This window comes from Salvelinus alpinus, chromosome 14, assembly GCF_045679555.1.
Source record: "Salvelinus alpinus chromosome 14, SLU_Salpinus.1, whole genome shotgun sequence".
In the NCBI taxonomy this organism is placed as follows: Eukaryota; Metazoa; Chordata; class Actinopteri; order Salmoniformes; family Salmonidae; genus Salvelinus; species Salvelinus alpinus.
In genome coordinates, this window is record NC_092099.1 from 28,566,128 (window position 1) to 28,579,067 (window position 12,940).

Genomic DNA, 12,940 nt, shown 5'->3' on the forward strand with positions numbered 1-12,940 from the left:
ATTGTCCCCCCCATTTTTTTACGCTGCTGCTACTCTGTTACTATCTAGGAATAAGTCCCTTTAATAACCTACATGCACATATTACCTCAATTACCTTGACTAACCGGTGCCCCCGCACATTGACTCTGTATATAGCCTCGGTATTGTTATTTTACTGCTCCTCTTTAATTATGTTACTTTTATTTCTTATTTTTCTGTAGGTATTTTTCTAGAAACTGCATTGTTGGTTAAGGGCTTGTAAGTAAACATTTCACTGTAAGGTCTACTACACCTGTTGTATTCGGCGCATGTGACAAATACAGTTTGATTTGATTAAAAATCACTTTGAAAAAGCCCCTTGTGAATCCAATCCATCAACATAATCATCATCATCACTCCTGGATAATGTGCTAATGTGAATTCCCAGTCCAAACACAGGGTAAGGTGCAGGTTTTCCTGGCAGTGTTCCAGACACGGTATTCCCATTCTTCTTATTTCATCTGTCTGTCTGTCCCCTCAGCTGTCAGCCCTCTAACATTTACATTTAAGTCATTTAGCAGACGCTCTTATCCAGAGCGACTTACAAATTGGTGCATTCACCTAATGACATCCAGTGGAACAGCCACTTTACAATAGTGCATCTAAATCTTTTAAGGGGGGGGGGGGGGGGGGGGCAGAAGGATTGCTTTATCCTAGGTATTCCTTGAAGAGGTGGGGTTTCAGGTGTCTCCGGAAGGTGGTGATTGACTCCGCTGTCCTGGCGTCGTGAGGGAGTTTGTTCCACCATTGGGGTGCCAGAGCAGCGAACAGTTTTGACTGGGCTGAGCGGGAACTGTACTTCCTCAGTGGTAGGGAGGCGAGCAGGCCAGAGGTGGATGAACGCAGAGCCCTTGTTTGGGTGTAGGGCCTGATCAGAGCCTGAAGGTACTGAGGTGCCGTTCCCCTCACAGCTCCGTAGGCAAGCACCATGGTCTTGTAGCGGATGCGAGCTTCAACTGGAAGCCAGTGGAGAGAGCGGAGGAGCGGGGTGACGTGAGAGAACTTGGGAAGGTTGAACACCAGACGGGCTGCGGCGTTCTGGATGAGTTGTAGGGGTTTGATGGCACAGGCAGGGAGCCCAGCCAACAGCGAGTTGCAGTAATCCAGACGGGAGATGACAAGTGCCTGGATTAGGACCTGCGCCGCTTCCTGTGTGAGGCAGGGTCGTACTCTGCGGATGTTGTAGAGCATGAACCTACAGGAACGGGCCACCGCCTTGATGTTAGTTGAGAACGACAGGGTGTTGTCCAGGATCACGCCAAGGTTCTTAGCGCTCTGGGAGGAGGACACAATGGAGTTGTCAACCGTGATGGCGAGATCATGGAACGGGCAGTCCTTCCCCGGGAGGAAGAGCAGCTCCGTCTTGCCGAGGTTCAGCTTGAGGTGGTGATCCGTCATCCACACTGATATGTCTGCCAGACATGCAGAGATGCGATTCGCCACCTGGTCATCAGAAGGGGGAAAGGAGAAGATTAATTGTGTGTCGTCTGCATAGCAGTGATAGGAGAGACCATGTGAGGTTATGACAGAGCCAAGTGACTTGGTGTATAGCGAGAATAGGAGAGGGCCTAGAACAGAGCCCTGGGGGACACCAGTGGTGAGAGCGCGTGGTGAGGAGACAGATTCTCGCCACGCCACCTGGTAGGAGCGACCTGTCAGGTAGGACGCAATCCAAGCGTGGGCCGCGCCGGAGATGCCCAACTCGGAGAGGGTGGAGAGGAGGATCTGATGGTTCACAGTATCGAAGGCAGCCGATAGGTCTAGAAGGATGAGAGCAGAGGAGAGAGAGTTAGCTTTAGCAGTGCGGAGCGCCTCCGTGATACAGAGAAGAGCAGTCTCAGTTGAGTGACTAGTCTTGAAACCTGACTGATTTGGATCAAGAAGGTCATTCTGAGAGAGATAGCAGGAGAGCTGGCCAAGGACGGCACGTTCAAGAGTTTTGGAGAGAAAAGAAAGAAGGGATACTGGTCTGTAGTTGTTGACATCGGAGGGATCGAGTGTAGGTTTTTTCAGAAGGGGTGCAACTCTCGCTCTCTTGAAGACGGAAGGGACGTAGCCAGCGGTCAAGGATGAGTTGATGAGCGAGGTGAGGTAAGGGAGAAGGTCTCCGGAAATGGTCTGGAGAAGAGAGGAGGGGATAGGGTCAAGCGGGCAGGTTGTTGGGCGGCCGGCCGTCACAAGACGCGAGATTTCATCTGGAGAGAGAGGGGAGAAAGAGGTCAAAGCACAGGGTAGGGCAGTGTGAGCAGAACCAGCGGTGTCGTTTGACTTAGCAAACGAGGATCGGATGTCGTCGACCTTCTTTTCAAAATGGTTGACGAAGTCGTCTGCAGAGAGGGAGGAGGGGGGGGGAGGGGGAGGAGGATTCAGGAGGGAGGAGAAGGTGGCAAAGAGCTTCCTAGGGTTAGAGGCAGATGCTTGGAATTTAGAGTGGTAGAAAGTGGCTTTAGCAGCAGAGACAGAAGAGGAAAATGTAGAGAGGAGGGAGTGAAAGGATGCCAGGTCCGCAGGGAGGCGAGTTTTCCTCCATTTCCGCTCGGCTGCCCGGAGCCCTGTTCTGTGAGCTCGCAATGAGTCGTCGAGCCACGGAGCGGGAGGGGAGGACCGAGCCGGCCTGGAGGATAGGGGACATAGAGAGTCAAAGGATGCAGAAAGGGAGGAGAGGAGGGTTGAGGAGGCAGAATCAGGAGATAGGTTGGAGAAGGTTTGGGCAGAGGGAAGAGATGATAGGATGGAAGAGGAGAGAGTAGCGGGGGAGAGAGAGCGAAGGTTGGGACGGCGCGATACCATCCGAGTAGGGGCAGTGTGGGAAGTGTTGGATGAGAGCGAGAGGGAAAAGGATACAAGGTAGTGGTCGGAGACTTGGAGGGGAGTTGCAATGAGGTTAGTGGAAGAACAGCATCTAGTAAAGATGAGGTCAAGCGTATTGCCTGCCTTGTGAGTAGGGGGGGAAGGTGAGAGGGTGAGGTCAAAAGAGGAGAGGAGTGGAAAGAAGGAGGCAGAGAGGAATGAGTCAAAGGTAGACATGGGGAGGTTAAAGTCACCCAGAACTGTGAGAGGTGAGCCGTCCTCAGGAAAGGAGCTTATCAAGGCATCAAGCTCATTGATGAACTCTCCAAGGGAACCTGGAGGGCGATAAATGATAAGGATGTTAAGCTTGAAAGGGCTGGTAACTGTGACAGCATGGAATTCAAAGGAGGCGATAGACAGATGGGTAAGGGGAGAAAGAGAGAATGACCACTTGGGAGAGATGAGGATCCCGGTGCCACCACCCCGCTGACCAGAAGCTCTCGGGGTGTGCGAGAACACGTGGGCAGACGAAGAGAGAGCAGTAGGAGTAGCAGTGTTATCTGTGGTGAGCCATGTTTCCGTCAGTGCCAAGAAGTCGAGGGACTGGAGGGACGCATAGGCTGAGATGAGCTCTGCCTTGTTGGCCGCGGATCGGCAGTTCCAGAGGCTACCGGAGACCTGGAACTCCACGTGGGTCGTGCGGGCTGGGACCACCAGGTTAGGGTGGGCGCGGCCACGCGGTGTGAAGCGTTTGTATGGTCTGTGCAGAGAGGAGAGAACAGGGATAGACAGACACATAGTTGACAGGCTACAGAAGAGGCTACGCTAAAGCAAAGGAGATTAGAATGACAAGTGGGCTACACGACTCGAATGTTCAGAAAGTTAAGCTTACGTTGCAAAAAAAATAAATAAAATAAAAGATCTAATTGACTAAAATGATATAGTACTGCTGGCTGGTGAAGTAGCCTGGCTAGCAGTGGCTGCGTTGTTGAAAGTGAAGCTGGCTAGGTGACCTCGACAATTTCTCTAAATTTCTCTAAACTACACAATTATCATGGATACAAGGACAGCAAAGACAACTAGCTAACACTACGCTAATCAAGTCGTTCCGTTGTAATGTAAGTTTCTACAGTGCTGCTATTCGGTAGAAGTTGGCTAGCTAGCAGTGTTAGCTAGCAGTGTTGGCTAGGTAGGAGGACGGCAGCGCGGCAGGCGAAAATAGCTGGCTAGCTAACCGATAATTACTCAAAGCTACACAATTATCTTAGATACAAAGATAGCAAAGAAAACTATGTAGCTAGCTAACACTACACAAATCAAGTCGTTCCGTTGTAATGTAATCGTTTCTACAGTGCTGCTAATCGGTGGCTAGCTGGCTAGCTAGCAGGGTTGACTACGTTACGTTACGTTAGGACGAGAATACCTGGCTAGCGAACCTCAGCGAACCTCGATAACTACACAATTATCCTTGATACAAAGACGGCTACGTAGCCAGCTAAGTAGCTAGCTAAGATCAAACAAATCAAAGATAGCAAAGACAACTGTGTAGCCAGCCAACACTACACTAATCAAGTCGTTCCGTTGTAATGCACTCGTTTCTACAATGCTGCTATTCGGTGGCAAGCTGGCTAGCTAGCAGTGTTGGCTACGTTGCGTTACGTTAGGACGAAAATAGCTGGCTAGCGAACCTCAATAACTACACAATTATGTTTGATACAAAGACGGCTATGTAGCTAGCTAAGATCAAACAAATCAAACCGTTGTACTGTAATGAAAATGAAAATCAGACCGTTGTACTATAATGAAATGTAATGAAAAGTTATACTACTATTGGGTAGACGGTGGACGTTTGCTAGCTGGCTAGCTGCTGGGCAGATAGCAGTGTGGACTACGATAGACGACGAAATACGATAATTACGCAATTATCTTTGATACACAGACGGCTATGTAGCTAGCTAAGAAGAAATTGCTAAGGTTGGACAAATTAAACAAATTAAACCGTTGTACTATAATGAAATGTAATGAAATGTAATGAAAAGTTATACTACCTGCAGAGCGAATGCAAAGCATCAGCCACATGAAATGGATCCATCTCGTGTGTGTGTGTGTGTGTGTGTGTGTCTTTGCAGAGATTCTAGACAAGCCTCAGATCGTGTTCTTAATTTCACCTGCCACATTATTTGACATTATGAAGCTTACCGTAGTTCCCCAGAACAGTTGAGCCAGTCAAGTGTTTGTTTGGAAATAGCACAACGGAAGAAAGTGGGAGCAGGTGAGTCCAGCTGTGTATCAACAGGGGTCACATTTTAGATTGAAAGTCAACAGTGTTTTTTTGCTACAATAGAGTTATCAGGGGCGTGTAACTATAGTTTTTTTCCACAGAAAGTACATTCGTGCAACATAATATGCAGAAAATAGCTTCATTTACATCAGATGACAACAGAAGTGCAACGCTATTTGGCTGGCAGCCACACAAGTAAATGAGAGTACAATGAAAAAACAATGCATGGACATCATATTTCTAATGTTTATCATAGAAATTATGTAACCAGCTACAATTCCTAATGTTTTGCTTAAAGGTAATCTTGCATTTTACCAGAGAAAAATAGTAGGCTATAGGGCTGTTACGGTGACCATATTACCACCACACCAGAGTCATGACAGCAGTCAAATTCCATGTGACCGTTTAATCACGGTAATTCGGCTTTTCCAAGCTCTGATGCTGCTGATGATCATTAGTAGCATATCAAACTTGCTAACTGCCCGCACTTGTCCCTCTAACCACTCTGACATCAATTCAAATGTAATCACAAATCTGTTTCCAGACAGGTGCATGATAATGGTCCATTCTAAATCAAAACAAATTTCACACATATATGATTTAGTACATGTAAAGACAAGATTAAATCAAGAATAGTGTGAGTGACAATATTATCCTTTCACTTGTGAAGGATATATTATAACTTGTGAATGATATATTATAACTTGTGAATGATGCCCAGCTTAAGGAAAACAGCGCATTATTTTTTTAGCGTCTTTTTCAAATCATAGTCTCACACCTCATGTAGCCTAGCCCGTAGGCCTGTATGTTTTGATAAGGTTGATAAGGTTCATATCACAACTAACGTGGCCAAATAACGTCTTAAAATTATGCACATTCATCCGCTTTACAAGGGGTGTAGAGCCTAACTGGCATACATAAGCAGCGCGTGAGTTTCAAGTTTGGGGAATATTATTTACACCACAAAAATACACCTTTATAATAAAAGCAATACATGCATAATCACATTTGTGGTCACTTTTGAGAATGGTGTTTTCCTGCTAACGGAACATTTGTGCCTGCCGTGTGTGCATTGCTGTGCTTATTATGTGAAGAAATAGCCTAATAGTTTATCAATATTTTAAGCTAAACGTTCTCATCTGTTGAGGCCGGCTCGTTGCTTAAAATATGTTTTTTTGATGTTAGTGGTTGTATTAATTTGGGATCGATTGCATCCCACAACTGTCCCAGACTATGTTAGGAATATTTATTTCTCACACAGGTCAATAGGTTAACTTTTGTACTATGGGGATAGTAGATTGACATAGGAGAGTGCGTTTGCTGTTCAGTAAGCCTACTCATCTTGTTGGCTGATGAAAAGTAAATGTGGACTGTTCTTCCAATATCTTCAAAATGCACCTCAGAATTGGATAAGGAAGAGGATGTGTCTGATGTGTCTGTCTTCACTTGTAGCCTGTGACAGAAAGGTGCGTCAGCACACAGCTGGGGGAATTGAAATATAATTATTATATTCAGTCCAAGGGCACAATGGCCACTGGCCACAATAGGTATAGATTTTTTTAGGGGGCATTACGGCCACACAAAGGGGATGCAGCCAGGTAATTCGAGGCATTATCAGGTGCTTGTCAAACTGTGAATGAGAGACTGATGACGTGTGTACAGCCTGCGCAAAACACAAAGCAGAGTTCATGCCTTTCATGCAACTTTTTTCAAATGATTATTAGTCGCATCATACAGACTTAGAATGTATAACACATCTAAACATCTAGCCCAACATTTGTATCACAACGAAAGTTTCATAAATAACTTTAAATTACGCATATACAGTTGAAGTCGGAAGTTTACATACACTTAGGAAGGAGTCATAAAAACTCGTTTTTCAACCACTCCACAAATTTCTTGTTAACAAACTAGTTTTGTCAAGTCGATTAGGACATCTACTTCATTATTGACACAAGTATTTTTTCCAAAAAATTGTTTAAAGACAGATTATTTCACTTATAATTCACTGTATTACAATTCCAGTGGGTCAGAAGTTAACATACACTAAATTGACTGTGCCTTTAAACATTTTGGAAAAATCCAGAAAATTATGTCACGCTTCTGATAGGCTAATTGACATCATTTGAATTCAATGATGAGTTGTAGCTGTATTTCAAGGCCTATCTTCGAACGCAGTGCCTCTTTGCTTGACATCATGGGAAAATCAAAATAAATCAGCCAACACCTCAGAAAAAAATTGTAGACCTCCACAAGTCTGGTTCATCCTTAGGAGCATTTTCCAAATGCTTGAAGGTACCACGTTCATCTGTACAAACAATAGTATGCAAGTATAAACACCATGGAACCACGCAGCCGTCATAATGCTCAGGAAGGAGACGTGTTCTGTCTCCTAGAGATGAACATACTTTGGTGAGAAAAGTGCAAATCAATCCCAGAACAACAACAAAGGACCTTGTGAAGATTCTGGAAAAAATTATCTAAAAAGTATCTACATCTACAGTTAAACGAGTCCTATATCGACATAACCTGAAAGGCCTCTCAGCAAGGAAGAAGCCACTGCTCCAAAACCACCATAAAAAAAGCCAGACTAAGGTTTGCAACTGCACATGGGGTCAAAGATTGTTCTTTTTGGAGAAATGTCCTCTGGTCTGATGAATCAAAAATAGAACTGTTTGGCCATAATGATCATTGTTATGTTTTGGAGGAAAAAGGGGGACGCTTGCAAGCCGAAGAACACCATCCCACGGGGGTGGCAGCATCATGTTGTGGGGTCACAAACTTGGTTTGCTGCAGGAGGGACTGGTGCACTTCACAAAATAGATGGCTTCATGAGGAAGGAAAATAATGTGGATATATTGCAGCAACAGCTCAAGACATCAGTCAGGAAGTTAAAGCTTGGTCGCAAATGGGTCTTCCAAATGGACAATGACCCCAAGCATACTTTCAAATGTGTGGCAAAATGGCTTAAGCACAACAAATTCAAGGTATTGGAGTGGCCATCACAAAGCCCTGACCTCAATCCCATAGAAAATTTGTGGGCAGAACTGAAAAAGCGTGTGTGAGCAAGGAGGCCTACAAACCTGATTGTTACACCAGCTCTGTCAGGATTCACCTAACTTATTGTGGGAAGCTTGTGGAAGGCTACCTGAAACGTTTGACCCAAGTTAAACAATTTAAAGGAAATTATACCAAATACTAATTGAGTGTATGTAAACTTCTGACCCACTGGGAATGTGATGAAATAAATAAAAGCTGAAATAAATAATTCTCTCTACTATTATTTCACATTCTTAAAATAAAGTGGTGATCCTAATTTTTACTAGGATTAAATGTCAGGAATTGTGAAAAACTGAGTTTTAAATGTATTTGGCTAAGGTGTATGTAAACTTCCGACTTCAACTGTAGGTGTACCTGTTTCATTGTTAACTGTTCAAAACAGAATAGCCGCATGTGCACACTCCCTCAAATCGTTTGGAGAAAATATCCTTTCTATTTTATTCAGCTTTTTTCAATTGTATTCTTCATACTATAAAATAATGACTCGGAATTCTAAGTAACTCTTGTCTGCAAAATGAACTAGTGTAGCCCACAGCCATTTGGCATAGCCAGATCAGGGCCTAACATAACGACAACTCAGAGTATGCTATTTTGTTATTTTGAAATAGACTACATTTTCTTCATATCATGTTTCTTTAGACCTGTCTAAAATAAATAATTGATTCATTGTTAAGGTGAAGGCTATATTACATCGACTTATTAGACTTCTTAAAATGTAGATGTTCCAAAGGTCTGCATTAGTGGCTTGTAGACTATTCGTGGAAGCCAGGAGATGCTAAATGTGTTTGTTAAATAACGGTCAAATCCGTGACACCGGCAGTCATTTGCTTGACAATCACCAGCTGACAAAATCTGCAATGTCTGCTGAATTCCCATCTGAGTGGAGAAGTGCAACTGAAATACAAAATGTTTCTGAGGCCGAGCAGAAATTACCGTAAGAAGCATTTTAGATCTGCATTTACAAAACGCAGAAAGACATTTCTTATGTATTGTATCTTTTGTCTCTGCTAGTTATCTAAGTAAGTGGCTGAATTCTGGATATCGCCCAACCCTACCCAGACTAGTTAGATCAGAGAAATACCCAGCAAGAGTCAGAGGCCAAATACTGTAGATCCAAGCCACATCCATCCATCCAAAAGTATCATACTTCTGAACACGCTTCTCATATCCTTCAAAAACTGCTGCCGTAATCAATCATGCAAAAAGGAGCTCATTTATACTGATCAGTAACTGTGGTAGGTGAACATCTCAACATGGGGGAACTACTTTACATTGTCACAACGGGGGAATTATTTTAAGTGAACACCTCTGGAGTTCCAATGGCAGCCAATCCATCAAGCTTTCCTCTGGGGAACCCTTGTCACATATCCCTTCCCTATCTATCCGGTTTCCAGGATAGCCAACAGCATAAATCATCCCATAATTATCATAGGGGGTTGTGACTTGGCAACATGTGTCCCAACAGCTGACCTAAGCCAGGGTCTAAGAGGGCCCAAGAACAATGTGGACTGAGAGGGAAAGGTCTAGAGCTCTCACCATTAGCCTCAAGCTGGCTATACTCGGACCTCATCAGTTGGCACAGACTTTTGGACGGAAACATCTATAGAAATTCTGAATAAAAATGGAATATTAGAAGAAACATATTAGGAAATATATGGTGTATGTGATCACTCAAAATGCAGACAGGGAAAAAATAAGCTTTTTCCTTGCTTTCTTACCACTTCTAAAAACAAACAAACTGTTCTTCTGGGGGTAGACTACACCTGACAAGGGAACGGAGAAACAAAGATGGGTATCAAAGAGAGAGAGGAAGATACGTGTAAGACGGAGGCAAATAGAAAGATAGAGAGAATGTGATGAAGAGAGAGAGAGAGAGAGTCAGACGGAAGGAAGGAGAGTAAGTGAGTGGAGCTGGTGATTTCTCCCTGGTGACGAGGAGGCTCCATGCTGTGCTGCTAGTGCCACAAGCCCACACCCTCTACCACCCTCAACCAATCTGGACTGAGCAAGCAGCCAGATGGGTACACACACACCCAACACACATGCACACAGACGCACAAGCACGCACGCACCCACATGCAAGGACACACGGACACACACACACACACACACTGAGAAGGGGAGATCCCTGTTGAAAGGAGGCAACAGGGAGACAGCAGAAGGGAGCTGTCAGTGAAAGAGGACCTCTTAAATCAAGTTACCATGATGGATCAGTTACTGAAGCTTCTCCAAGACCAGCCCACATTATACAGCCCAATAAAATCAGGTTAAACACCAGCAACCTCAAATCTATACACACACAAATATGCATGCACTCGCACACATGTGAGCACGCCCTCACACACACTAGTGTTATCTCAATACCAGAATTTTGATTTCAATACTGATACCAGGTTAAGTATTACAAAACTCAATACCATAACGATATCACCGCCAAATACATAAAGAGGGGGAAAAAATGTGTCTCTATATTTAGTGAGCTTTCAGACCCATCCAGCAACTTTTATTGGTAAAAGTGGCTAGTGACAAATTCAGCTACTTTTCAGGCTGCCTTTGGGGAGTTTTGACACCAAGACTTTCTATGGTTTTGATAGGATTTAGGGACTTTTCCCACTCAATTCTGCCGCAAACTAGAGTGGGAGAAGCTGTCCGTGCAACGGAAGTCACAGCAAACAGCGATTCTCACTGGAATAGTTGGCAACACTGCCAGAGTGGTGTCTGAATGAGAGACAAGAATTTTACTCTTCGCTAGCAGAGTCTCTTCGCTAGCAGTTGCTTCCAACTCAAACATTGAAAAACAACCTAACGTGTGAACAAAACGGTATAAATAGCCAAGAAACACCAGGACAAAGTCACACTTCAGTAGAGTTTCGGGTTAATTCGACCAACTTCTATGCCTGTGAGCTTCTAAAAATGAATCGATCAGCACTTCACTCATAGTGCGCAGAGCAAGGCACTGCATCCAGATGGGTGCACGCACGCACGCACGCACGCACGCACGCACGCACGCACGCACGCACGCACGCGCACGCACACATACACACACACACTCTCTCTCAGCATCTGGGTGAGAGCAGCCCAAGGACCTCTGAAAATGGGATGATTCCCAAATGTTGTACTGCCAGAGGGGTGTGTGTGTGTGTGTGCCAATAAACCTGGTTTCCCTTTCTGTGGTGCCGCGGGCATGGTCTCAGAGCAAACAACAGCACACAGCAACAACAAAACGTCTGAAATGAGAGAAAACCCCTCCCTTTGAAAAGAAAACAACAAACGGTCTCAACATACTGGAAATACTAGATGATTTTCATAGAGATATGCAGAACAACAATTAACATAGATTTCCAATTTCTACAAAATCATGTTCCCTAAACTCTTAACAATTATGTTCACTACATTCAGGCATGATTTACATGTTTTATTTTTATTTCACCTTTATTTAGCCAGGTAGGCCAGTTGAGAACAAGTTCTCATTTACAACTGCGACCTGGCCAAGATAAAGCAAAGCGGTGCGACACAAACAACAACACAGAGTTACACATGGAATAAACAAGCGTACAGTCAATAACACAATAGAAAAAAAGAAAGTCACTATACAGTGTGTGCAAATGCATGAGGAGGTAAGGCAATAAATAGGCCATAGTAGTGAAGTAATTACAATTTAGCAAATTAACACTGGAGTGATAGCTGAGCAGATGGTGATGTGCAAGTAGAAATACTGGTGTGCAAAAGAGCAGAAAAGTAAATAAAAACAATATGGGGATATGAGAGGTAGTTTGGGTGGGCTATTTACAGACGGGCTATGTACAGCTGCAGCGATCGGTTACCTGCTCAGATAGCTGATGAAGGGACCATCTAGTACACCTCATGAAGTTAACAAATGAAGTGAGCCTACATTCTTACACACACTGACACACACACACAATCTTGAGCGGTGAACGCTGACATACCTCATAGTGACAGATCCGTGCGCTGCTCGATGCTTCTCTCCAGGTGGGAAGTACAATCCAGGAACTAGCTGGTAGCTTCTCCAAAGAGATGAACACGGTGAGAGAGCGATAGAGCTAGAGAGCAAGAGCGAGAGAGAGAGAGAGAGAGAGCGTGCGTGAGAGAGTGAGTGAAATAGAGAGAGTGTGGGTGAGTGAGAGAGCGAGACAGAGTGCAACTCCCTCTGTAACAGCTCTCTCTGCATCTACTCCCATAGGCTAAGAACCTCCACTACTAACCCATCAGAGTCCCTCGCTCAGCAGAGAGAGAGATAGAGACAGAGCGAGACAGAGAGCGAAGCCGTAAGCATGTGGGTGAGTGTGGAAGATGGGGGAATAGACAGAAGGAGAGAGCACCAGAAGGGTGTACCAAAGAGAGAGAGAGAGAGAGGCATATCATATCAAATATAAATTCATGCAGAAGATCTGAGAAATGGTTTGATGAAGAATGAAATCGAGCAACCTTCCCAACCAAAACACAGACACCCAGAAAACCTGACTTTTTACTATGTGGAAAAATTAAATCAATACCGGAATACAGTAAGAAAAAGAACAGAAAAAATATGGAACTGCATAGCAAAATACCATACGAAAGACCACGTATACACCCTTATTGACAAACAAATGAACCAAAACAAAAACTAAAGTATTTTCATGCTTTGTTTACTTCGAGAAGCTTTTGACTCAATTTGGCATGAGGGTCTGCTATACAAATTGATTGAAATTGGTGTTGGAGGAAAAACATTATAAAATCAATGTACTCAAACAACAAGTGTGCAGTTCAAATTGGTAATAAACACAATATTTC

The 12,940-nt window shown here is 44.1% G+C and overlaps 1 protein-coding gene across 1 annotated transcript in view; it reads right to left on the bottom strand.

Annotated features, from left to right (window-relative positions):
* LOC139538704 (unconventional myosin-XVI-like) overlaps positions 1–12,409 on the bottom strand; it is a 307,739-nt gene extending 295,330 nt beyond the window's left edge. The window contains exon 1 of the mRNA XM_071341081.1: positions 12,097–12,409. The gene's annotated coding sequence lies outside the window, so the exon portion shown is untranslated. The remainder of the gene's footprint in view (positions 1–12,096) is intronic.
* Between the last annotated feature and the right edge of the window lie 531 nt (positions 12,410–12,940).